This window comes from Nesoenas mayeri (assembly GCF_963082525.1).
Source record: "Nesoenas mayeri genome assembly, chromosome: 1".
In the NCBI taxonomy this organism is placed as follows: Eukaryota; Metazoa; Chordata; class Aves; order Columbiformes; family Columbidae; genus Nesoenas; species Nesoenas mayeri.
The window spans coordinates 56,590,289-56,615,965 of NC_137541.1; the positions used below are offsets into that span (position 1 = coordinate 56,590,289).

The following is a 25,677-nucleotide window of genomic DNA, read 5'->3' on the forward strand; positions in this document are numbered from 1 at the left end:
CACTCAATCTGGGGGAATCTTGCAGGTAGTCATTAGAAAAAGAATAAAATCAAAAATTTTCACAGGCAAGCTACACTAATGCAGGTGTGTTTGCACTGGGTATTTACCCTGATATTTTTCTACCGAAGTTTTAAAACCTTCACATGGTTTGGCTACCTAAAGCAGACTAGCCTGTTTCAGTTAGCTAAGAATAATTCTTAAATTATTTTAAACAGAGTTTTTAATGGATAAAAGAAATCACACAAATTCTCAGCACCTAACTTCTTTTAAATGTAAAGCAATAAGAAAAATCTCTAACCAGTTGTTTCCAATTACAAGTTGGCTATTTACTCTGTTTGGGATTTTCTTAAATCTTCCCGGATTGCAAAATATTTGCTCAAATTTACACATACAAGGAGAAGTAGATATTTTTCACAGTTATAACCCCCAAAATTAATAGTTTCGGTTATGTCTACAATGTCAAATTTAGGAGCTGCAATTTCCCGTTCATGAAGCATCAGTGGTGGTTGGGTCCAGTCAAGCAAGGAGGGGGAAGGGGATGGAGAGTATTTTCTGCTTCTCCCTAACACACATTCATTAGGGCATTGCAAGGTAAAAATCCCAGGCAAGACAAATGTGGACCAGCCCTTATCTAAACCTTGTTAGCAGGAGTGAAAATTAGGAACTGCCATAACTTCAGTAAGATATATTATTTGGCTTTGTCAAGTAAAACACATCTCTTTCCCTTATAGACTAAGCAGTGGCAAAAAGTTATGCTAATCTCTGAAAAGTCAAGGAAGACAAGGCACCAGTGTAAACATAGTAGGTACCTTTTTAAAATACATTTTTTTAAAAAGTCAAAAGTTTGTAGAAACTCTAACATTTGCAATAAAGGCCATGTGGACAAGCTGCAGCTTCTCTTTTCATTCATGGTAACCGGTCACCCCATTAAAGTGGGCTCACAGTTGCATAGCTGATCTAGAAAGTGGCATTCACTATGTTCTGCATGCTTTGGCTGCAGAATCAAACATTAACTCTGGAGGATATTTTCAGTATGCGTTAATTTATAGCCCATATCTTTTAAAAATCAGGGAAGGAAAAACCCCAAACCATAGCAAACCTCAGAAGAGGCAGGGAGGAGCAAAGGTACCTTGTCTGTAAACTGATCTTTTCCACATATTCTCTTTGCAAGAAAAAATAGCCTGTCAAGCCACTAGCTGCCACATTACTAGATCTTGACTATGTCATCCTCTCAGACCTACAAGTACAAAATATACTGAAGTGCGTTAATAGAACTTTAGGTTGTTAAGATTATGATTGGGAATTTTTCCTCCTCCAGAAACTGTAGTATCTGGAAAGATCCATTAATCTAATGGAGTAAATAGATTAAGGTGCCTGTGGCAGATTGTTAACACTCAGGCTAACAAGCACTTGCATCTATTTGTTAGTGTATTATCAAGCATAGTATCAAGAATTCATAATATTTGCACCACAGCTAGACTATATAAACACACACTTCTACTACCATGTTTGCCTATAATATTCTAAGTCACTCCATTTGGAAGATTCTGTCTACTTTTAAAATCCTGAAGCATAAGCATCCACCATTTTCAAAGATTCTGGGTTTTGTCTGGCCTATGGTATAAAAAAAATAAGATCATAATCCAAATCACTAGAACACCAACTCCTGTGCACTCTTACTTCCTACTCTTATTTAAATACTTAGTTTAAAAGGTAGAGTAGAAGAAAAAAATCATTATCAAACCCTCTAGGTTTAACATCAATTTCTGTGGAAATAAAGCAGTTATGATAAAACTCAAACCAACAGAAATGCTGCGGTTTGGAGGTATATTAAAATTGCAAACTTACTGACAGATGAATAAATCAAAATCAGGAATATTTCACCTTTTTCATTAATTTATTTTAACAATTCTATTTAGCATACTGAGTAGAATAATATTGTTCAAATCGTTCACTATATTTAAAATTTGAAACTGCCCAAGACTTCATATTTCTTCTGTCCTCAATAACAACACAAGGATGTTTACGCTCATAGTTTAAACTCTGCCACTTCCTAAAATACATTTCTCAAAATGTGTTCCATAAACATTGTAAAGAGTTACCCATGGTTTACCTAAGCTTGAAGCAAGTTAGCCAGCCGTGCTTTATACCAACACTGAAATGAATTTTTAAAATTCAGAAAGTGCAAAAATTAAGTCAATTTAGGACTTTTTTCAGCTGCACCAACGCTATAATACTTGAGTATTTCAGAACGACAGAATTGGGTTCTCACAGCTGTTTACTATCAAAGAACAAACAAAGAGACTGTATTCAATGTAAAGTTTTATTAACACACTCTTAGAATGCAAGTTCTATGAACTGTTTCAACACCTGCTTCATTCTTAACTTGATAATAAATACTTGATAATAAATCCAGTAAACAAAAAGAAAATAATGGGAGGGGAGTGTAGAGGGGAGAGGAATTAGTTGTACTTGACAGCTTCTGGAAAAAACCTTAAGTTTTTGCAAGGGAAAAGTCCAATACTTGGGAAGAGTGTGGAAGGAACAGACAATGTAATGGTTGTCATCTGTACTGAGCCCAGGAAGGTTTCAATATCATAACTGCCTTCTATGAAATAAATTCAATTTATTGCCTGGGGAACAGTCAGAATGCCAAACATTTACTTCTTTTTAAAACCCACATGTTCAGATATTTCCAAATTCATTTTTTCAGATTGTTCTTTTTGCTGCAGAGCTTTGTTTGCTACAGTTTGGTATTACGTGATCTTAGCAGTTACAAAGCAGATTATTAATTTCTTTTCCTCCCCATTTTGGGTCCTCTCTGGCCTTTTAAACATTAAAGTTATTTGGGAACATGAGATACATCTATGAGAAGATGACTAACTTAAAAACAAAAAAAGTATTCTGCTGAAACCAGTGTGTGTGTGAGGTAGAAAATTTAGAAGTGGCTAGCATATTTTCTTCCTTTAAAACTTCAAAAGAACAGACTCTACATGCTATTTCAAACTCAGATTGTGCCAAGGGTTGTTTCTCTTGATGCCTTGGAGTTATCAGAAGTTATGGCAATGGCAAATTATTAATACCTATATAAAAATATGCACATCTTGCTCAGTATTAAGTAAAACTCCCCATTCTCCCTTCCTCCAAGCATGTTAATATTGTCACCTCTTATAAAACTCCTTAAAAATTAACATTATTCTCCTCAAAACTATTACTATTAAATTCTTCCTGTGTGAAAGAAAACCTAGGGAAAGGTTTTTATTTTTAAAGTATGGCACCAGATTCATCCTGTATTTTAGGTCAGTAACCTGAACACTGTTGATCAATACCTTCACCCCACAGAGACTGACCTCTTTCCATTTGGTATGTAAGAACCAGTTCAAATTCTGGTTGTCTACATTGCATCTACAATAGACAGTAGCAGTCGACATCACAAATAACTTGCTAGGCAACTGAACACCTTGAAATAGGAAAAGCTAACTTTGACAATTTTCTCTCAAAGTTCAAAATTCTCATCCCCCAAGTTTTTGGAGGTTTACATTTATACAGATGCTCAGAGAAGCAGCATCCCTAATTCAGAGTGGGTATTACAGCCTTCATCACGACACCTGCCTGGCAAGTGCTGCAGGACAAATCTCACACCACAAGAGACTTGGCGAGAGGTGACCTATTCAAAACAAGAAACCTAATTTCATTACAATTGGATCAGTGGCTTCTTATAGGAATGTTATGGATATCAGTATACAGAAACAATGTCAAACATTTACAGATAGAAACTGCTCTCTGCAACTTACTTTTTTCTTTCTCCCTCTCCCGCACTTTTTCCTTAAGGACCTATTTTTCCTCTGTAATTTTTACAGAATACTGCTAACTATAAATTGATTCATTTCAGATTTTACATCCTTCATGTTTCATGATTTCCACCCTTGCATTACCATGTTAAATATTTCTTGATATTTGACTGCAGCCAGTGTAATTAGATTTAACAGTGAATTCCCACCCTGCAAAAATATAAGCAGCAAGGCTGAGATGCAATTTATAAAGCAGCCTATTTTTCTAGATCCTTCATGAAGAACATTGATGACCTAATATGTCAAAGGGAACACATACTTTAAGAGATACTGCATGAACTGTGAGTTAAATCCTCTATTTAAAAATTTACCACAAATGATGATGGCGAGATTTGTACTACCTTTACCACCCTGAAATCTTCTTATGGCAAAACCTGAAGCTTACATACTCAATTCCTTCGAAAGGTAGTAACTCCGCTCAACTTCTGGTTTCTGTTTTTCTGTCTGCCCCATGATGAGCCACACAGCATTGAACCAGCCCCTCCTTGAAGCTCATTCCAGTACATCTTTCTCCTCTTTAAACTCTCACAATTGGAAATACTTGAAGAAAAGCACAGCCAAATCCCTACAGATACATTATGATAAGTAATTTTCTCAGCTCGGTTTTGGAGCACTGTTGATGCTAACGCTTATTCTAGAGCATGGAATAATTTCACCTAGATACCATTACCTCAAAGATTAAGTACAAGCTGAGAGTAGAAATCTGACTGTTTCAGGTTATATATAGACAATTTCTAAGTAACTGATTACATCCTCTGCTTGTTAACCAGAGTTGTCACTACAGCAAAGCAGCTTTAATTTTTCTGCACAAAAAACAGCTTTTGAATGAAAGCAGAAGTCCTACAGGCATTTGAAACAGCAAGCAGACTAATAAACACATGAACCAACTTACCATGTAGGAAAAATGTTACTGAGTAAAATAATGATTGGTTCATTGCCATTTTATTCCTTCCAGAAGATAGGTGAAGAAGGCAGAAAAGGTACTGAAATCTGTCCTTTGAATTTTGCTGGTAGCCAAATACTGCCCATCTCATCACTAACTAAAAGGAGGACTTAAATGGATAATCATTTTATCTGATGTGGCAAATCCTGCGTCTTCAGCGTTGTGATGTAATCCATGGTGGCAAATTCTATATGATTTAAGAATCCTGGTATCCTACTTAGGACTTAAAATAGCCCATACTTTGACCTTCTATTTATTTTGGCTAGCATATCTTCACTACCATGAAGCCAAGTTCTTTCAACTGGAAAACAAAACTTAGGTTTCTGGAACACGGGACTCCCACGTACCAGACCTCACATGCACATAAGAGATGCAGCATCAAAATAAAGCATTTGCCTTGAACTAGTTATTACTGAGTGTGGTCAGCTCCAAGAGCCTCATTCCCCCAATGGTCACAAAAAGGACCTCTTCACTTTATAATTATTTGGCGGCGGGGGGGGGGGCGAAATCTGTACATCAGCAAAGACTGACTAATTCACTTTAACATTTGGAGACAGAACAGACGTAAGAGGTGCCAGAGCTGGAATGCTCTCCCATGGAAACACAGCAGTTTAAAGGGATATAAGCATTCAGCAGAACAGCAAGAAACCCCTGAGAAATACAGCAAAAACACTCTCCTCGCCTGCCCATGTGTGCTGCCATCCTTCAAACCAACTCCTTTCAGGTGTCCTGGAGGGCCCTTGCATTGCATAGTCTGGTAAACAACAGCATAATAACAACTCACCCCGAAACAGCAAATGCATTTTGGGGAGATGGCATCTTAATTGTAAAGCAAGCTCCACTAATGTCAGACATAATCCTTGCCCTTCATCCACTTGGCAACAATTACTAAGAAAATTAATATTGAAGGTGCTTAAGTACTAAAAGGATGAAAAAACAACAGTGCTAACAAACCATAACAGAGTTAAAAACGACAATGAAGGAGATCCAAGAAACTAAACATGCTGAGAAAGAGTTTGGTGCCGCTGGCTGCAATTATGGAAAACCAACTATAAATGGTAGAGGTGAAGTTGCAGAATCTGGTTTCTAACTTCGCTTATGCTAGCAGGTGAAGTTTTACCTCAAGCTTTTTAATAAACGAGCATGTTGTCAGACTTACGATTAAAATACAGTAATAAAGGTACACTCCTTTTCTCTCTTCAGCCATTTTCAAGGGGGAGGGGGAGGCAAAACTGGCAAAACCCAAGCTAAACTGTAAAGCCTTCTGGCTCCTGTGAAAACAAAATTATTGCAACCACACACAAGCTGCGGCACACAAGGTTGCCGCTTCGGCGCGCCGCTCTCGGAGCCCTCTGAACACGGGGCGAGGAGGCCCATGCAGATGGCACTGGGAATGGCTCCCTCAGCAACATTCCTCCGGCAGCACCTCCTGCCACTGCCAAGCCCCTGCTCCTCAGCCTCACAGGAGGCTTGCTTTCTTCCCTTTTCTTCCTCCCCCTTTTGAACACACAGATTCCTTCATGATTCCATTTGTTTTGCTGTATATGTTTCAGTATGTTTGGATTCAAAGTCATAGGCAACTTTTTGCTTCTTTCTCCCCACCCCACCTTGAAACACAGGAGAAAAAAAAGCACCCAAAACCCAACCAAGCCAAAAACTAGGAGCCTTGTCTGTTTAAATTCAGGACTGCCAACTGATCTTGAAGAGCCACTATGTAAAATTTTGAAATGGCACGTTAGTATTAAATTAATTCTCTACAGTTCTCCTTAAAAGTTATCATTTTTGCAAAATGCTCAAATTTAGGTAAGTTAGTTAAACATTTGTTGGAACACTGTTCACTAGAAATACCTTAAAAAACTATGCTCATTCTGACAGAAAAGCTCTTCTATTTGCCACAATTACAGCAGAAATGAAGATTAAAGACCAACTTAAACAGCTGAGTTAGACAAGCAGAGAGAAGGGCCGCAGGCAGCAATGTTGTGTCAACACTTACATACTTCATGACATTCAAGACTGATTTATACGACACTGATCCTACACCTCTCCACTCTAGCATGACATTTTAAAACCAGCATTCTGTCCTTTTTCTGAGGTGTGGCACCCCACATTTTGACCTATCCTAATGCTATATAAAAGGTAATCACACATTTCATCCAGGTACTAGGTGACATAACTGCTCTATTCAAGAGGTGTATAAATACATATGTGGCCTGAAATGGAGTTTCAAATCTTCACCTCAGCACATTTCAAAAACTCTAAGTTTTTAAATCCACGTGCATCTTGGACAGGAACACACAAGCTCTCTGCTCTACCATTTCCATTAATCCTTCTGAGGATGTGGAACAACATTCCTTGTTTGATTCTTTAATCGCTCTCCAAAAAACAATCCTCTTACTCTAAACCTCCAGAGAAACACCGCTTATATTTGACTTGGTATCATTTTTAAAATAACTTACACACATGCAAATATTTTTCAATTTCTTACTAAAACAATTTCTCCAGATCCACACCACCATATTGTTTTCTGTGAATATCTGCCAGATTAACTACATCCTTTTAAAAGAAACAGCCAGAATATCAAGCTCCAAACCGTGACATTAGGTTAAACAAGCAAGCACAACTGAATTATTTTATTCTTGGAAAATCTGAACCTCTTAAAAAAAATGTTCTCTGAGGAACAGCATATACAAAAAGCATCATTTTTACACAACAACAAAACAGCAGAAATGCAACTGAAGTTTTAAGCATCTCTGCCATGGAAAATATTTTTGGATATAGAATCAAGGAGAAAGGCAAAGTGATGAGAAAATAAAGTAGGCAGCTACAACAACCAAGCCAAGTAATGGAGCCTAAGAGGAAGAGAGAATCAAGCTTAATTCTTGAAAAGGATGCCTGGCTCAAAACTGTTTAACTAGTGAGTCAGCTCTCCAGTATTTAACCACAAATGCCTCCTAAAAGTTGAGGCCCACAGCTCTTGCCAAGTCTTCAAAGCCAGCAAAGTTCCAAATTCTGTAATTAAGTAAATCGCACTGAGTTTATATTTGGTAATATTTTAATCTCTGAAATATTGTTCATTCAAACATTTCAGGAAAGGTTAAGTTTTGCTTTATGTTTTTGACATGTTTTGCACACAGTCTTCTAATCATTAATAGAAAGAACATTGAAAAGCCTGCAAGCTCTTTCTTACCAAAATACTAAGTGGGTTTATAAAAACTAAGACCACGCCACTGTCTTTTATAGAAATACAGATAAATATATAATCAGTATGTATTCTCAATATGTGCCCTTCTTCATCCACCCATCGGCTGGTCTTTTGCTATCAGCAAGTTTTTAGCACTTGGATACAAGGAACCTGGCCTTACCTGAACATCTGGGTTTTATACATTTTTTTTTTGTTGTTGCTTGAAAAACTGACAATCCCATCCTCCCAAAATATCATTTTATCTTGGCTCTTTTCAAAACAGTTTGGCTTCTGCATTTACCATTTCTCTCTCTTCTGCAAAAAACTTATCTTCATCACATTTCAAAGACACATGATTTTCTTACTTCTGTTTACAGGCCTCCTCATGTGCTTCTTGTACATTTTTTCTTCCCACTTTAAGGAGGAATTCTAATAATCACTTATCTTTACCTCCCCTGTGACGCCAATTCACTGTATAAAAGGGGAAGATTAACAATAGCTGATTATTCCTCTAAATAAAACTATGCATGTTATTGACTGGTAGCTGATGAGAAGTAAGATCCGCAATCTCAGGGTACTCTTTGTCAACATATAATTGCATCTGCCAAAAAGCAGGTTTACACTACGAGCATAAGAACATTTAGTTAACATGGCTGACTTGTTAAACTATGGTAACCTTACTCTATAGATGCCTGTCTGTGCCTTGGGCTACCAAAAAAAAAAAGAAAGAAGGCCAAAGACTGAGTTACTTCTGAGGAGATTCCAATTGGACACAAGAGGGAAATTTTTCATGATGAGAACAATCAGCCATTGGAATAATCTCCCCAGGGCAGTGGTGGATTCCCCAGCATTGCACACTTTAAAGACTCAGCTGGACAGGGTGTTGGACCATCTTGTCCAGGCTGTACTTTTGTCAAAAAAGACTGGACCTGATGATTCTTGTGGACCATTCCAACCTGGTATTCTATGATTCTCTGATTCTACATCAACTGATCAAAATTCTGACTATTAGGATCTGCCCAGCAGGTTTACATAAAAACCAAGTATAATAATATTTGTGCATCCAAGCAATCACTTCCTTCTTTTCATCGCTGACTGAATTTCTTCCATTCAATTTCTATGCAATAAAATAACTTGTCATCCCCCCTACAACATCTTTGAGTACTCCTTTGTCAGTGATTTAACACATCCCCCATTAATTTAGCTGATTCACGCCCTAAAAAGTATTTTTCTATTTGAGATGGAAATTACCAAAAACTGTAGTTTGATCTACTTGTACATAAGACGACTCAGCTAAAATCCTCTCTGAATGAGCTAAAGAGTGATAGAACTCAGCTTAAAAGTAAAAATTAAAATCTTAAATGAAAGGCCTGAGAAGTGCACTGAACTTGCGTGGTGCTCAGACAGTAGCCTTACGTTCCATCCTCAGCCAAACCACACACACTTCCACCCTCCTTGGCTATGGGAATTCAGAGTACTGTACAGTGTTAAGTATTACCTGAAATACTGTAGCCCTCAAAGCCTTCATATAGATTTTTTGTTTCTCTACCAACTGCATTGAGTGGTAATCTCTGCCTATGAGCTCACACCGGTTTTGTGTTTCTGTATTATTTTGTGAGTGAATATTTTGTGCTGCAAACTTCTGCAACTTCTAGATATTAAGACTGAGGTTGATGTAGTTTAAAACACCACACTAAAACTTCACAGACTTTTGCATACAGAAAACAACTGATTTAGTCTATTGCTAGCATGGACAAGCTTGTCCTCGCCCATCCATTTTGCTAGCATCTGATGGCTATATTGAATGCCTATTTTCTCTCGTAAAATATTAATTCTAGAGACTGATGAAGACACAACAACTTTATCACCATTACCAGCCATGACTACACCAAAGCAACACCCTTAGCAACCTTTGAAAAGTATATCAATTTCATAACAGGGTCTTGTCTTTACTTGTGACTAAAGCCTTTAACATTTACACTTTTTTCTTTTTTTGCTGATGATCTTCCACAATGGAAAACATATACATTGAAGGGTGGGGGTGGGAGGAAAAACAACCAACATGTGTGCTCCTAGGGTACACTACATTAATTCTTCATATTTATGCTATACTCTCTTCAGTCAATAACACTACCCAAACAGATCACACTCTCATTATTCTGTGCCAGCTGTGCTATTTAATGGATACTGAAATAGTACCAATTGGTAGAGTACATTAGCTTACAAGGTACAAACAGTGGCTCTTCTGTTGCATTTTTATTATTAAACTTCAAAAAGGCTTTGCAAACAAGAAACCAAAATAAATGTATTACTGATGCTCTGAAAGCCCTGCAGACCTCCATGGGAGTCACTGTTTCTGAAGTATTTTTGACATTAACAGCTTTATTGGCTAAAGCAGACAAGTTGTCTCCTTTATGAAGGGTCCCTATTCATACGCCAGCCACCACTTCTAAACCAGCATTCCTCAAACTGAAGTCCACAAGCTCAAGGCTCATTTCACCTTCTCATCCTTCCTCCTCTCCAGTTCGAGCAGCATTTTGCAGGAGGTGATGGAGAATTGCAAGGATGCCAGGGGAGCAGAGGGGAGAGGTGATTGCAAAAATCGGTGTGGAGGGACAGACAGGCAGTGCAAAGAGCAGCAGAAGAAGGACAACAGAGCTGCTTAGAACATCATGGAGCCACCTCTCAGGTCATGTTCCTGCTGTCCAGAGACTACATACAATAACAAATCAGAGGCACAGCGATGGGCTCTCCTGCTGCTCCTGGCCACAGGTGAGCTCTGGCTCTCACTGGTCTCCATGGTGAGCTGCTTCATGGAGCAAGGCCAGCAGAATATATATTTTTGGAAGCTTACATTTCAGCCAATTTAGGTTCCTGAACTGCCCCCCTGCTGGCCTAGTGACAGAGCTGGCACAATCAAAAGAAGGCAGGAATGTGCAGGGGAGAGGGCACCAAGCTGCATGCTTAGCTCAGCTGGGACTTCAAGCCATATCCAGATCACATTCATTAGCACTACCTGACCAGAGATAAAGGGACTTACATTCCTCCTCCAGCTAATACGTACAGCTCTGCCTAAATGTACGCAAAACATCATTTATTGCTACTGAGAAACAAAATACAAATAAAAAACTAATAAGAAAACCCCATACCCACCTGAATTTCAGGTTTCTCAGGTTTTACTTCTAGAAATATTTCTTCAGTTACCCCTCACTTCCAAACATCAGTATGTCACTCATACCTGATTTGGGTTAAAAATCATCATCATTTTCCTTGCTCTGCTGTATTTTTTTAATCTGGACCAGCTTCCTGATCAGGTTCACTACATGAACACCCGCACACAAATAAGGGGGTGGCACTGTTTATACCAACAGCACCACAGAGACAAATGTTCTTGGAAACTATGCCCAGATACACCTTTGTAGCTACTCTATTCAGTGCTGTGGTTATATAATCAACCACACCTTATTGCCAATGAAAAGTCGCAGAAAACCTGAAAGGAAGGACAGAACACAGAAGAATTCAGATTTAGGCACAGTGTTTTAACAGACACATTAAAAAAAACTTACAATTCTGACCCATCAATGGCACTTCTATCTTAATTTTAAAACAAGTGCAACAAGCAAAATGGATAATACCCAAATTCAGCAATTTTCTAGAAGAGGACAGATAACTTTAGTTACATAGTTTAAACAGCCAGTTTGCTGCTTCAGGGTATTACAAGTCTGCCCAAAGTTGATATAAAACCCAATCATTCACAGGTTCTACTACAGCATTTTGTGGATGAAAACTCAGTGGTCTCTAGCAAAACAACACAATTTATTTAAGAGCATGGGATGTAAAATGTTTGGCATAAAACCCATTTAAATAACAAGGCCATAAAGCTTGCTGGCACTTATTTAGACAAGAACAGAAAGAAAACAAAAATCTATTATAATTCAATCAATTCCAAGAACTAGATTTGTGTTTTAAAATTAGTATTAATTTACAGGATTCAACATCTTAAACCGGATTTCAAGTACAGATGAATCCAAGTTAAAATACAATTCCAACAGATATTTAAGTTGACTTACTAAATCCTGTCTAGATTTACTCTGTAGGTGAAAACTCAAAGCAGTAAAACATCCATATAAAGTACTAACTTCCTTTGTTACGTTTCTCTACTCCAGCTTATTAGCATTTCTGCAGTGAACTACACATTTTAACAAATACTTTTTTTAAGGGAAATTGCTTGTTACCATTGCTAATATTCAAACTCCTGTAAAGTAGTTAAAGGATCTTCTTAATCCCTACAACACATTTCAACTGCTCAGGAAAGGCCAGAGAATGATACACACAAAGTCTAAACCAGCTAAACTGAACCACCACAAAACAGAGAGGATCTGTTTTTACCAGCTATCATAACAAAATACAGCAATTTAAAAGTAATTTCTGAGGAGCTACTTCATATAAATTTTATTAGATGAACACCCTGTCACCTGAGCAATACTATGCTAAGGAAGTAAATTCATTACAAATGGACTAAGATGGAATTTCTAGATTTAGAAGTTACAGTTTAATAAATATTTACACCTAAAAATCATTGGTCAAATGGGGGGGGAAAAAAAGTTTACACTTCGAGATGAGATACCTTGATAGAACCTTTGAGAAATAACTTTAAAATGTTTTTAAAAAACATTAGGTACAAAACCCACCAAATAATTAAACATATAATAAATACATGGTAATTAATGTCTGTAATAAGCTGACAAGAAAACTGGTGGAGCTTTGATGTCTTGAGTAACTCTGAAATCAAAGTCAGAAAACTTTCTGGAATATATTTTTAAAGCAGAAAGTTAACTGCTTTCAATTCAAAAGTAAATGGGTGAGATGTAGCAACTTATCAGAACACAAAGGACTCAGACTAGGTTCCTCCATTCTAGCCTTAAGCAACTTATGACTACGAATAAATGCTGGCATTCAAAAACAAACAAAAACCAACCACTTTCTTCAATATTTAAAGATTTTCAAAAGCAAGTTTTAGAATAAAAACTACATTTGAACTTGGTGTTGAAATATATTCCTACCAAAGGCTACATTTCAGTATATCACCATGTTACATACTAGACTGGTATAAACTGCAGAAGTGATGACTGAGTATCTTAAAACATGAAACAGTGGTAATAACATCAATGAACACACACGGTTTGAAAGTATGCGCATCTTCAGATAGAAAAATCAAAATGTTTGCTGTGTAGAAAGCTACGAAGTCCAAAATGTAAACTTTAAGGTTTCATTAATATAACTGGTATTCTTGATCTACTGTCACTGATAATGAGTTTCACCTATTAAAAAAAAAAAACCAAAAACCAAAAACCAAAAACAACCAACCCTCACTGTATGTATCACAGAGGGTTTGCTAGAAATACACTGTTCAGGTAATAATTTTATGCAACAACTGACTCATAAAGCATGGTTATTGAACATTTTGTCTACTTCAATTTCTTTTTTCCTGTTTTTCCTATAGCATTCCATCTCCTGCCAGCTGGGAAATACCCTGAAAATAACAACTGGGCCTTTTATACCAGCTTTGGGGTTTAGTGAATGAGTAAGTTGTTGAGTATCAGTCACCACGCTGCAATTACTGTATCCAGTGGAGATGGCCAGTCAGATGAAGCCAGGCAAGGACCCCAAGTGACAGGATCAGAGGCAACTAAGGCCAGGACCTTTGGTTTCCAGGACACTTGGAAGATTCTCTGTACATCTCACTGACTCTGTTTCCTACACTGGCTTGACCTTTCCTTTCTGTTACAGCCTTTATCTCGCTTCTTTGCTCCTTCTCCTCTCACCACACCTCATTTCTGCTGCCTCTCATTCCATTTTCTTTGTGGAACTCATCCCTAGTCCATATCCAGGACCTTGCTACCACCACTGCTGTCAATCTACAATCACTTATGGAATACATGTCTTTTTCTTCTTTTGCATGCCTGTCTCATCCATTTAGACTATGAACTCTAAAAAACGGTTGGTAATCCCTGCCCTAATATTTATACTGCTATTACCACAAGAGAGAGGTAATTTCAGCTGACCATTACACACACTGTAACAGACATGAAAACTGTCAGTTCAACCACAATTCCTTGGCAGGAACACCTCTACCAGTCCAAACTGGAATCCCTGTTTTATGGCACAGCTATCTTGTTGCTTTTGTCTGTTCCCATGCAGTGAAAATATTCTCTGTCCAAAAACTAGCAACAAGTAGAATCATTTCAATGATGTTGCAACAGTGTTACGCTTATCATACAACGTAAGTGCCTTGCACTTCATCCTTCATTTGAGTAGAAGTTGAGATTTTACGTGCAGTTCTGTACTTACAGAGATGATATTTGATATTGTACTGCTTATAACCCCTCAAACCAACAACTGTAAAGACATCAAACATGAGTACAGGCTTGAAAGGGGGAAAGTGTACAACTTGTCAGTAAACCTGACTTGCATGAAAGTTCCTAAGGGACTCCAGCTATACCTTACTTACAGTCAGCACGCAGCACTGACAAGTCCACTTTTTTATTTTTATGGTTTAAACTTTTGCCTGCAATAGTACAAAAGACAAGAAAAGAAAAAGTAATGGTGGAAGACCTTGAGATAAAGACATTCTCAAGACATGCTGCACCACAAGTAGTCTACTTTTCCTACAGGAACTGTGTTCTTAGAAACAATACAGCTAGCGAGCCCAAAGATCCATATATAGGAGGCTCAATCGTGTGAGACTAAAATATTTTCCATAACCATTTTTACAGTGTTGCGCTCATATACGAAGCCAAAGAGGGCACCTTTTTGAAAACTCTCCCACCATTCCCTTACAACCTGAAGACTACACAAGGGAAAGTCTGTGTGGCAAGGAGAGAAGATGGGTCAGCAGAACATCTACCCACCAAACATTTAAAAAAAACTGTTGCTGCATGGTAAACGAAGTTGAGTGTATGTCAGTATGGATTACACTGTAAACAACCAGTGAGAACATCAGTGAATAAATACTCATTAGGATGGTGCAACTTATTTCTAGCAAATGCATAAAAATTATCTCAATCTCCCCAAGTGGCCCAACAAAATTGTAATTTTGGATATCGGCATGTTTTGGAAACATACCAGCAAGTACACTTGACAGCTTCAAAGAACTTGGGTCACCAGTTGGATTGAAACACCCAATAATTATCTAGTCCCAAAATACACAGAATTATCCAAGTTCAGAGTGTCTAATGAAAAAAAAGTCAATCTTCACCAAAGCTACATACTAACCAGGCAGGCGGACATGATCATTTGTACCCACTGGCATAGTAACACAGACACAGGTATTTCCTGAGCAGGCTGTTTCTCCTTCCCAAAGTTTTACCATGCACAAGAAGCCCCGAGTTACCCAGTGTGACTGGTTTTAAGCAGGACAGACTTGACATATGGTCTCATAACACAGAAATACAGTATTTGCTCCACTAACTCTGAAATAGGTTGCCAGACTTCATTCTGTAGAAAGGAATACGCTCTTTGAGCTTTTTCGAAACTTTAAGGCTCTAACTGCCTGCATGTGCCTCCGTCTCTTCATTACTATTGCTGCCTGGGCTAGCTAGATAAATCATGCTACTTGTATAAATAAACACAGATTCTCAAAAAGTTAACAGATCTGTGAGAAGTAACACAAAAATTATCATTTAACATTGAGTTAACAGACAAACGCCCCCTCAAACCACTACTAAAAAATGGTCGAACAGATTAACAATAGCACGGGCATGTATATCATACTCTGTGCACATTTTCCCATAGAAATTTACCTATATACACAACATAATATTTTAAACAATGCCAAGATAAATATAAAACACTAAAGGATGCGATTAAGATTTATATGCATTTTCCAAGTAATTCCTTAAAAGCCACATCTTCAATTACCAGAAACTGATGCTTTCCAATTCAAAGTATTTAAGAGTTCTTGCTAATTTAGTCTATCGTGAAGAAGACAGTAATATGAATAGCAAAACAAGATGTTATTAATAATATGCAATTACCATCACAAGCTTGTTACTGATTCAGTGCAACCCTAGAAACCTGGCATTTCTGTTGTCTTCAGGCAATGGGGACAGATAGGATGTTTCTGGGGAGAACAGAGGAAAAAAATCCTGTTGACCAGCTGTGTCTAAGACCACACCTCACAGTTAGTAAAGCTACAAGTTAGCATTAAGAATTTAAGTTTCATGTAATAATCTTTCCATCAGCCTGAATTTAACAGTGAGGAGAAATCCCAAATTATTTTGCATCTTAATTTATTCTGCACATCAAAGGAACAGCAGTACTCCAGGCAGATAGGAGAAGGGTGAACAATTATTTTATTTTATAGGTAGCAACAAGTATTTACACTAAAAGGAAGTATTCGGGTTAAGATTAAAGAAAATGGGTGCTTTCTCTTCTCTTAAAAGCAGACACTCATGTTAATCAGGGTCACAGCTTATAACAAAGATTTTTAAATTACAGGCAGAGAGCTTTCAAAACAGCTGGAATTGTGAAAGCTCTTTTAATCATATACTCAAAATTAAACCCAAACTTTTTAAAGTTTTGAGTTTCTCTTAAATATTCTCGTTCACAATTTAAAAAACCACACTACTTTAATTGTGTCCCAATAGTCTTATTTAAGTATGTGTGGTACAGGACTGACTGGGAGGTGGGAAGAAGGATGTAAAAAATCCTGTTTACAGAAGAAATACAGTTGTATTCTGTTCATATATAATTTCCATTATGAGTAGTACCTTTGCACTTTAACTAGAGCATTTAATATTAATTACATAAAAGGGAATAACTAAGATGGCTGTACAACTTAAAAAAACCCCCAAGAGTTAATATTGATAATCAAAACAGTTATGAAACACGCACTGAAGGTCACTTGAAATACTGCAGATTAAATACTGGGTTACTCCATAAACTTTTATACTTCCAACCCCTGCTTACTTCCCTGAAAATAAATACATATTTTTTTTTTATTTCTTACTATTGTTGTGAAGTCACATAGAGTTTCAAATGACTCAATACTAATATTTACACGTCTACATCCGACTCAACTTGCTCTTCTTCATATGTTCACACTGAAGCCCAGTAAAATGCCAAAAAATTTGTAATTCTCTACTAGACTGATGTAAGAGATAACAAAAACACCCCTTTCAAAACCAAGCTCGTGTTTGAGATAATACAAATTCAATTTATAACAAGGACATATTGTTTCCTGCCATGTACAGAAAATAGGTGCATAGCTATGAAGTAGTGTGAAATGTTCCTTTCATAGAATCATTTCAGTTGGAAGAGACCCTCAAGATCATCAAGTCCAACCATAACCTAACTCTGGCACTAAACCATGTCCCTAAGAACCTCAGCTAAACACCTTTTAAACACCTCCAGGGATGGTGACTCCACCACTTCCCTGGGCAGCCTGTTCCAATGCCTGACAACCCTTCCCAGGAAGAAATTTTTCCTAATATCCAATCTAAACCTCCCCTGTTCCAACTTGAGGCCATTTCCTCTTGTCCTATCACTTGCTACTTGAGAGAAGAGACCAGCACCCTCCATGCATGAATGAAGCAGCCATCATGAGACAGGATATTTTAAATTAACTGCTGTGCTCTCCTTTCACAGATGCTATTTTGTGTTACCTTCAGCTGATCTAAAGGTGACTGCAGCTAAAAGACGTGGTCTATCCTGCTCTGGCTAATCTTCCATTTAGCCAGACAAGCTTCAATCCAAATCACTGTGCTGATCTTGCCCATCAGAAGGCCACACTATTACTAGTGCCAACAAAAGGGAGGCTGGACCATGAAGCCTAAGGAGAAATCATGTGCTTCTTTTTTTGGCATGTGGTCATGAAAATACAGTTTCATTATAATGTGAAGAGATATTACAGATGAACTACATCATCTTGTACATCACTTTTACAGAAACCTATAGAACACTTATGGGAAAAGAAAACAGGCAGTAAACTCTAAAACAGCTTTCCTTCAACATTATTTTACAAAAATGTAAGTTCATATAAAGCTTAGTTATGTATGCAAAGTATAATCTCAAGCAAATACTAAAGCATGTTTAAAAGTTGAGAAACATGAGATTTTAATAAAAAGCATAGTACTTCAGGTGCAACGTTAAGAATGGTATTGATAAGGCTTATTAAATCTAAACTTACACAAGCAGCATGTTGTCATTATACAACTTCTAACAGTGCTATTTCTAACTTCCATTTACACTGCAGCACAAGTGTCAAAAACTCTGCACAAATACAGCTTCAAAAGTTACTATATGTTTAGGAATAGGATTAGTGACCATTTAGCCAGTACAGATTTTGTTTTTTAAAAAAAGTCATCTTACTTTTGCATTTTCTTTAAAATAAGAACATAAAGCTTAAGTGTGCTAATTAAGATTAAGCACCTGACACTTAAGCTGTAGTAGGACTGATGGGAAGTCATTCCCTTAATTTTTCAAAAAGTCAACTACTAACATCAAGCATCCTTACAAACTCCAGCCCAAGCATTATCCAACGTAGTGTTAAATTATACTCTATATCAACACACAGCACAAAACCTTTGGAAGTTTGTGATTCGCTAAAACTGATTTTTAAAGTGTTCAATAACAACAGCTGCAAACAACAGCAACACTTTTGTTGTTTCCCCCTTCCCCCAAAAGACCAATGGCATAAAGATTAATTTAGAGCAAGAACATAAAGTTGAAGCCTTCGTATGAAGTAGCACATTTCACATCTGATTTCTAACGGCAGTGCAAGACAAATGGCTTGCTTTCACCTTAAAATTAATATTCAGTAAACTAGAAGGACAGTAGTATGTTTAAAAATCTTATTACACTATTTAGTATTTCAAGTTAAAAGGATATCTTTGAAATGATAACTACATATTGTTTGAAAATATTTTGGCGCCGGCACAGAATCTGCAAAGAATAGCCCAAGCTTTAACTTAATTATCCTTTTACAAGAGTTGTGGTTTGAGAAAATACAACAACTTCATAAACATAATAATCACTAAGCGCAATGGCCTTTGGCAATAATGTTCCAAAGCAAGTTTGGATAATCCAAGATAAACCATGAATCCTTTCTCTCTGTACTTTTGCAGTTAATATAGAAAATTCAAAAGCAAATGAAAATTGTGTGTCTCAGACTGTACAAGCAAACAAAACAAAAGCTCCTGTCAAAGCAACACATCACATCCAGCAATAACTGATAAACAAGACTATGTTACAGAAACTGCAATCCAACAATGAAATTTGAAAAAGCTACATTATTTTCTAGAACAGAAATAGGGAAGAACTGGCTGTCTATCTGCTCCAGAAAGCCACTGTTAGCAGGGCATCTGTTGACTGCGTCCTGGTATTTATATTCAAGGAAAAGATAGCTTCTGTCAAAGCACATCAGTGAATCTCCTGAGAAACTAATACAGCAAACCCTACAAAAGCCATGTTTTCTGTTCTTTTTGGTGTTCCATAGTTCAGTGTCTTAGAAGTACATATAGTATGCTGATACAGGGTCTTTTGCTTCACAGAGGGCAGTTGCTAATAGGGCTTTGGTGCTTCACCTTGCATCCCTAGGAACTGAATTAGAGATAAAGCTACACCCTTATATGAGGATAAGCTTAATTAATGAGGTACCCCCTCCATGACCACCTGCTGCAAGGCAATGACAGTCCCCTGGGAGCCTCCGGGCATGATTGTTTTCAGTATGAGAATGTCTCTAGCTCCTAGCAGAACTTTTGGTGGGGTTAGAGTTGCCTCAGAAATGAGCGAGACCTTGCTCCTTTGCAATCAAGTCTTGTGAGCTCACAGTACAATAAAAGACATGCTAGTCAAGTGCTTTGCCCCAAACAAGTATGATTCTTGCTTGACTAACCTGAGGTTTACAGGGAGATGGTGTAGAGGTGGACTTGGCAGTGTTAGGTTAACAGTTGGACTCAATGATCTTAAAGGTCTTTTCCAACCAAAAGGATGCTGTGATTCTAAGAAGAAAATTTAGATGCAGTTACAGAAGCAGTGCGAAATAATCATTATGGTGCTCTTTAATCCCAGATACTCCATCCGTTTATTGCAACCTCTTTGCCTACACTGGAAGACACCCCAAAACAAAGGCACAGAAGCCATTTAATCCCTGCAATACTGCAGATATTTTGAAATTAACTTAGAACTAAGAAACATGATAATTAGCTACTGCTAAGACAGTAAAACACTGCAATTCAAATTCTATATGTAATAAGTGGTATTAGAATAAATTCAGTCAATCACAGAAAATTCAAAATATTCAAAAAATGAAGCTTCTTCATTAATGATTCTTAGTCCCCATTCTTTATTCGTTCCCATTCAATTCCCTGTACTCATCCACTACCTCATCTTATCTTGCCCAGCTCCTACAACTTCTGTTCAACCCCACCAATGTTCAAGCTGCTCACCTATGTGAAACACCTCCGTTTTCCACAGGTCCAGTTTTACATCTGAATTGGATGTATTCTCTCTGTAATACCTCATCATTACAACACACTAATAATTTGCTTATTCTAAACATAGAATCATAGCATCATTTCAGTCAGAAAAGACCTTTAAGATCACGGAGTCCAACCATTAACCTAACACTGCCAAGTCCACCACTGAACCATCTCCCTAAGAACCTCATCTATGTGTGCTTTGATGTTGTTGTACAACTTCAAGTAAATTATTTAACCTTGAATATTTCAAAGATTATTAACCTAACAGTCCTACTCTCCTTCATAAATTCCAATCCATTTATGTTAAATATCTGAATATCCAGATAAATTTATGTATATTACCCTCTAAATTACAGTAGGAAAAAATTGTTTGTTTTCATTTAGAAGTCAACACAAGAACAAGTGTTCTGGAAAATAACTAGAGAAGCAAGAACATAATGCAAAGCACATGTATTGATATTACTTTCCTTGGGAAAGAGGACTTTTAATTTTCAGTCACCCTATATACATCTATAGCAACCCAAGTGAGAGGGCAGCACAGTATAGTGCAAAAGGGAAAAACAAACAGTTGGAAAACTTAAATAGTACATGATGGAACCACAGCCAGATTATATTAATCCTTCACTTCTGCTGTGCCAGCAACTGAAAGCCTGTGTTATACTGCAAGGAGGGCTGCTGTCAAATTCCGAAGCCTGTCTCGTGCTGCAGACTGATGCAAATTCTTCTGCAGCAGAGACAGTGGCCTTCGCAGTCAGTCCTACCACACCAGCCTACGTTGAACAGGATCATGAACACGCTAACATTCCCCATTCTAACATCCCTACACAGCTGCAACATGGATCAGTTAGCCCCAGTGGTGCAATTTTTATATTATTCAATCTAAAATGCATTAATTCTTGGCTGCTGAGGTGATACATTTTGTCTGTTATATTCACTGAACTAGGGCCAAACTGGACAGAACAAATTTCTATGGGTATGTTAATTTTAGACATTTATGTAACTCACTATGTACTGAAGCAATAGCAGAGTTCTTTAATCTCCAGCACATCTAGGCTTCCTTTCTTGTCATCAGATAGCCTACGGGACAAGAAATAATCATAAGGTCCTCAGAACTCAGTCTAATACTTGTGTGTTACTATACATGACTCATTTGAGAGCTTCCCTAGAGGATCACCTATAGTTGACACTTTTGAACGGTTTAATTACATTTGCAAGTGTTTAAAATCTCTGCCAAGTCACTACTATAGGCTTACACCATCAATAGCGAAATATAATCTTAGGTGAAACACATCTAGTAGCTTAGTTAGTAAAAAAAATACTAAAAAAGGTATATAAATAATCTATAAAATCTCTATGAAAAATTGCACAGCACCACATAACCTATTGGTATGATTCATTACATCAGGCACAGGTCTAATGTGTGCCTATGAATGCACACACTTCATAAGGAAGCATTTACACTTTTCTTGGAAATAAAATTAAATTCTGGGAAGCAGCAACCACCATCACCAAGGAGCCAGGGGATAAATTCACTACCCCCACAAGGTGCCAACCCCCCAACAAAATCCCTACCTCATCCAGAAGACAAACACTGAACCACTCACGAATCAGCTGTTAAACTGCTGCAGTTCACATCATGGCCTTTTAAAGCAAACAAACAAAAAATACTGTAAGGCATACTGTAAACTGGTTTATAAATAGTTTAATCATCCATGTACAAGATGATTGTGCAAAGCAAACGGTGGAAAAAAGTGCATTGCCTGCCTCAAGCTATGCTGTCACTATTTTTGAGTTAAAGTAAAAACACAAAACCTACTGACATCCTATGTAACTGTTACCACTTCCCTCAAGTGTAAAGCATCTGAGCAAAACTGTGCCATTTAAACAACTTAAAATATATCTAGAGGATGTGCAAATGATCTACTCACAGTGTATCTGCACCAGCACAAAAACTGCAAGTCTCAGTAATAATGTGTTGCTATAAAAATACTTTAAAAGGGGAAGGGAGGAAGGGGCAAAAGTCCCTAGTCCCTAATGATACACTATGGGAAGGAAAAAAAAAAAAAAAAAGTATAAGTTGCTTCTTCTCCATATCTCAGTTTGGAAAAAGTGATGGCACTTTAGCACAGAGCAGAAGAAACTCAGCTTCTAGGTTTCTCAGATTTTTGCCAAATTTCCATTCAACAACAGTTTTACTCTCACCAGTATATATTCAGTATATATTCAGAAATACAGATTCAAAACACGAAGAAAGTTCAAATAAAGTTTATTATTAGGGTTAGCCTATGAGTAACTTGGCAAGTAGCTTTTAACACACAAAATCTAACATCAAACATTTTGGTGACAGTTTTAGTTACATTTTATTCATAACTCTAGACAACACCCTCTTATTCTTTCTAGTTTTATGTGTCCCTATGTAGTTACAGATTTTCCTATAACCACCCACCTCAAAGTAGTCCATTCATAGTAAAAGCTAATCAATGATGTAACTTCACTGAGTTTGTATTTGGTATTGGAATTAATTCATAGAAAGCCTTTACAATTAATGTAAACCAAGACCTCTTTTAAATCACTAACAGCCAGCCCACAATATTTACTATTTCAAGTAATGTGTAAAATGCTTGTACTGTTGACCATAGACTGCTAGGTTTTATTATTCCATCATGTCAAGCATTCTTCTGTGATATTTCCCTCTTATGAAATCAAGAATATAGAAGGCTTTCTGAAGCTACACATCCTTGGTATAGCACACTTGAGAAATAACATTTCATACAGAACAAATGTAAAAACTTACTATTTAAAAAACGCGTTAATGCAGTATTTCACTTTTTCCTCCTTAACTGACAAGGAGGTTTTATATATTTAATTATGCAAGAGTTTACATTCTTTTCAGCTCCTGGGTTATGTCCAATTTCCAACAATCTGACTGCTAGCATTTCTACAGTCTAAGGATGGAGCAGAACAAAGCTAAATGCACCCAAGTGATGGAGGAGAGCTGCAGATTTTCCTTCTGTAAAAGAATGAACACTAGCCGTCTCTTCCCCATCTTATCTCCTCAATAATTTTAGTTATTAATCAACAATAAAAGCTATGTTAACTTGCATAACTCCGTTACAAGAAAAAAACAAAACCCACACACATGTAGGTCAGGCACTTTTATGTGGGGCACTGGAAAGCAACATGAAGAAACACTATCTTCTAGACATTTTGACACGTGACAGCTGGATTAGAAAACAGTCTTACTTCAAATTTATTTTCTTGAAAAAATTCTAGAACTATATGTAACCAAGCACTACAGTAGTTCATAAAAAAAAATGTGTCAGACAATTTCAAAATAATTAGCTACTAAACATGTAGCATGTTGAAACAAATACTTAGTTTTTATAGTGCAAAAGCCTAAAACTAGATATTTCATGTACAACATAAAAATGTATGTGTATGACAGAACACATCATAAGAATCCAATACACCATCCTTAACACACAGCTCACTTAGCAAGTCAGCACCAGATCCCATCAATCTAAGAGTACTACTGCAACCAGTCATCTTATAATCAATGCAAGAGCAGATTGACATATCACATAACATAAAAACTGGTTAATATCTCTCTACTCATTAACATAAAGTATCTCACGGTAGTCAACATTTAATCACTTCATTAAGAGCTTTCCCTAGAGTACACTACTTATCATTAAGTACTCCAGTCTGTCCCTCTTCAGACATCAACCTACTCCCAACTACAAAGAAATCATCCTTCCTAAGGAGAGCTTATAAAATTCCAAACTGACCAGCATATGCTTTAGTTGAACATTATTCTTCCTACATATTTCACTGAGCTTTGTCACATATAGTTCAATAAGAACTCAAAACACTAAGTGAAAACGATGTGAATCTGAATCTAAATAAATAAAGAGCTGCTCAAAAATTGTGCTCCAATTTACTTATCAATAGATAAAGAGTACAGAAAGTCATCAGAGGCAAGATGTGAACATAAAATGTAATTTAACTGCTTCCTAACTTTTTTTTTTTCTTTTTATATACTTGTACCTGTGAACCTTAACACTTCACAAATATTTAGACCTGGACACAAACATTCACAGCTTGCCTTACACTAACCCCAAGTGTAAATTAGAGGTGCTTATGTTCTTGGAGGAGGGAGACAGGACAAGTTTCAGTATAAATAAGCTTTATTGATTTATTTTAACATCAACAGTGAAGAATTCACAGAAAAAATGCCAAACTGATACAGTATTGGCACAATCAATCCTCTGGAAAGCTGGCTTTCTTTTTGATTTCACACTACTGACAACATTAAACTACTTTTTACATTAATATGAAACTATTTAAAAACATAGCATCTAAAATTAGTAAGTTACATCCTTTAACAAATAGAATTCTATATTAGACCTAACATCGAGAAATACAAACTCTGCAAGAGAAGTAAATTGCAGACATACACAAAGCTGTGCTCTACAGGATGAGTTTATGGAGACTTAGCAGAACAAGGAACCTTGAAGCAGGAAGAAATAAATAAGTATTTATTAAGCAAATGTACTGACACTAATGAACTAAAGTAATAATAAAACACATTTGTGAAGGTCAGATGATCTACATTCACGGTAGGAACAGAAAAACCAAGGCAAATAACTTGAACTTTAGATTCTGAAGGACACTTTTTTGTCCTTTCCTAGTAGAAATATTTCAAGATCCTAAGTGACCATAGGTATCTTAAAGTAACAGTCAAAATATACACTTAAACAGAAACTAGCTTATTTAAGTTTTTGGTATATGTTGTGCCTCTAAGACAAAACACATTGCTCTAGAACTGAAGACCCAGAGGACAAGCTGGAAATCCTCTCCCCATCTCTATCATCAGAAAAAGTTCTGGAACCTGGGATGGAGATATAAGTCACTCAATAATAATGGTTCACCCATATACCTGTCTATTAAAAAAGGAGAGAAGAAATATGAAAAAGGAAAATAGTTTATCTGAAGCCTATGTAGCACATTCCGTTCTTCCTTTCCTGTAGACATTCTTTTCTAGTCCAGCAATTTTTAGGAATAGAGCACTCTTTTGGGCTCCAGAACTGACCAACTGGCATGTATTACTCAGAATTTCTCTAAATATAGGCATAACAATGTCATTATAATAATACTAAATAAATACCACAAAGTTTAAGTTTAGAGAAAAGTATATTGTATAATATTGTATTTCATATT

At 36.9% G+C, this 25,677-nt stretch overlaps 1 protein-coding gene across 2 annotated transcripts in view; it reads right to left on the minus strand.

The window, feature by feature from the left end:
- The window catches only part of FRS2 (fibroblast growth factor receptor substrate 2), a 52,046-nt gene that overhangs the window by 15,217 nt on the left and 11,152 nt on the right, over positions 1-25,677 (minus strand). Inside the window, exon 2 of one of the 2 annotated variants that reach the window (XM_080363426.1) lies at positions 22,030-22,098. The exons of the other annotated variant lie outside the window; for it this stretch is intronic. The gene's annotated coding sequence lies outside the window, so the exon portion shown is untranslated. The remainder of the gene's footprint in view (positions 1-22,029; positions 22,099-25,677) is intronic. 2 annotated transcript variants of the gene reach the window in all.